The following is a 2,613-nucleotide window of genomic DNA, read 5'->3' on the forward strand; positions in this document are numbered from 1 at the left end:
GTACATATGTTTGTACATATTTATTACTCTATTTAGTTATTTACTTTACTTGTACATATTTATTCTATTTATTTTATTTTGTTAATATGTTTTGTTTTGTTGTCTGTCTCCCCCTTCCAGACTGTGAGCCCGCTGTCGGGTAGGGACCGTTTCTCTATGTCGCCGACTTGTACTTCCCAAGCTCTTAGTACAGTGCTCTGCACACAGTAAGCGCTCAATAAATACGATTGAATGATGAATGAATGAATAAATGTATTTATTGAGACCTCACTTGGTGCTCATCTCATGCTATCGAGTCATCTTTGACCCATAGCAACGCCAGGGGAGCATCTCTCCCAGAACGCCCACCTTCAGCTGCAATTGCTCTGGTAGCGTATCCATAGAGTTTTCTTGGTAAAAATCCAGAGGTGGTTTACCATCTCCTCCTTCTGTGCAATAAACCAGAGTCTCCACCCTCGACTCTCCCACGCCGCTGCTGCCCAGCACGGGTGAGTTTTGACTTGTAGCAGATTGCCCTCCACTCGCTAGCCACTGCCCAAGCTAGGAATGGAGTGGATAGGCCTCCGCCTGACTCTCCCTTCCGTAGTCGAGACTGGTAGAATACTGGAGACTCATTCCAACTTATGTGCTCCTGTAACCATTATCACCCTAAGTCTTTTTCACCTTGGCCACCAGACAGAGAAAGTAGAATATCAATCCATCCTGGATTAATGGTTTTGCCCTCCCCCAGCTCCAGTGAAGCCAAGGTACTGAGTACTGAGTGAAGAGGTGGGAAAGGGGTCGGCACTGAGATAGATACGATTGGGGCCCAGTAAGCAAGCTGGTTCTAGCGGGGTGAAGTATGCAGGCTGGACTGTAGTAGATCGCTGAGCTGCCCCTGATGCTGACAATGTCACCCTTTCCCAACTCTGGCCACCAGCACCTCCCGCCCTTGGGAACAGCAAAGGGACGGAGGGGGAACCACCACAATCAATGGTAGGATGAAAGCGGAGGCCTCGCCTCAACTGACCATAGCCTAATCCACAGATGTGGCTCAAAACCCTTCGCAGGCATGTCACGCCTCCTCGCTTGTTCCTCGCAACTGGTGGAAGAAAGTGTGTGAATGGTGCCTCTCCAACCATTAGCGTTATAATCAATTTCTCCTTGTGGATGGCCCGTCCTGAAATCTCAGAACTGAGGCTTTCCTCACAACATTCCTGTCAGAGACCTCAATGATCCACATCAGCGAGGCCTGGAGGTTTTTGCTCCATGGCTCAGTGGATTTATTTTATTTTGTTAATATGTTTGGTTTTGTTCTCTGTCTTCCCCTTCTAGACTGTGAGCCCACTGTTGGGTAGGGACTGTCTCTATGTGTTGCCAACATGTACTTCCCAAGCGCTTAGTACAGTGCTCTGCACACAGTAAGCGCTCAATAAATACAATTGATTGATTGAGTAGAGAATGGTAAAATCAATCAATCAATCATATTTATTGAGCACTTACTGATTGACAAGCATTACACTAAGCGATTAGGAGGGTACAACACAACAGAGTGCCCACAAGGAACTTACAGACTAACGGAGAGGCAGACATTAAAATAAATTGTGGGACTGAGGATGGGTGAATCCTGTCTTGTCTTACGCTGTCAAATCGTCTCCGACCCATAGTGACTCCATGGACATATCTCTCCCAGAACGCCCCACCTCCATCTGTAATCGTTCTAGTAGTTTATCCGTAGAGTTTTCTGGGTAAAAATATGGCAGTGGTTTACCATTGCCTTCTTCCACGCAGTAAACTCGAGACCCTGCCCTCAATTCTCTCCCAGGCTGCTGCTGCCCAGCACAGGTGAGTTTTGACTTGTAGCAGATTGCCTTCCACTTGCTAGCCACTTCCCAAGCTAGGAATGGAGTGGATATGCCCCTGCTTGACTCTCCCTCCCATAGCCAAGACTGGTAGAGTACTAGAAACCCTCCAGGTGCCATCCTGAGAGTGTATGGGGCGAATACTGGGTACAAATCCAAGTGAAAGGGTGATGCAGAAGGGAGGGGAAGTAGGGGAAATGAGGGCTTAGTCAGGGAAGGCCTATTGGAGGACATATGATTGTGATAAGGCTTCGAAGGTGGGGAGGGTGATGGTCAGTTCAGTTTGAAGAAGGAGGAAGTTTCCGACCAGAGCCAGGAGCTTGGTGAGGGGTCAGTGATGATGTAGATGAGACTGAGGTATGGTGAGGCCTGGTTTTGACACCTGTCTACATGTTTTGTTTTGTTGCCTGTCTCCCCCTTCTAGGCTGTAAGCCCGTTGTTGGTTAGGGACCATTTCTATATGTTGCCAACTTGTACTTCCCAAGCGCTTAGTACAGTGCTCTGCACACAGTGAGTGCTCAATTAGTATGGTTGAATGAATGAATGAATGACTGAAGTGAGCCTGCTGGATTGTAGTAGGAATGCAGCAAGGTGAAGGGGGGCAAGGTGATGGAGTGCTTTAAAACTGATGATAAGTTTCTATTTGATGCGGAGTTGGATGGGCAACCTCTGGTTCTTAAGGAGTGGGGAAATGTGGGCTTTCCTGGACCTAATAATAATAATAATGGCATTTATTAAGCACTTACTATGTGCAAAGCCCTGTTCTAAGCAC

At 47.3% G+C, this 2,613-nt stretch overlaps 1 non-coding gene across 1 annotated transcript; it reads right to left on the reverse strand.

The window, feature by feature from the left end:
* Positions 1-1,834: 1,834 nt before the first annotated feature.
* On the reverse strand, positions 1,835-1,972 carry LOC119939840. Its single transcript, XR_005454802.1, has one exon. It is a non-coding gene; the product is annotated as a small nucleolar RNA SNORA7 (small nucleolar RNA).
* Positions 1,973-2,613: the final 641 nt, after the last annotated feature.

The sequence above is a fragment of the Tachyglossus aculeatus genome, chromosome 17 (assembly GCF_015852505.1).
Source record: "Tachyglossus aculeatus isolate mTacAcu1 chromosome 17, mTacAcu1.pri, whole genome shotgun sequence".
Taxonomy (NCBI): domain Eukaryota; kingdom Metazoa; phylum Chordata; class Mammalia; order Monotremata; family Tachyglossidae; genus Tachyglossus; species Tachyglossus aculeatus.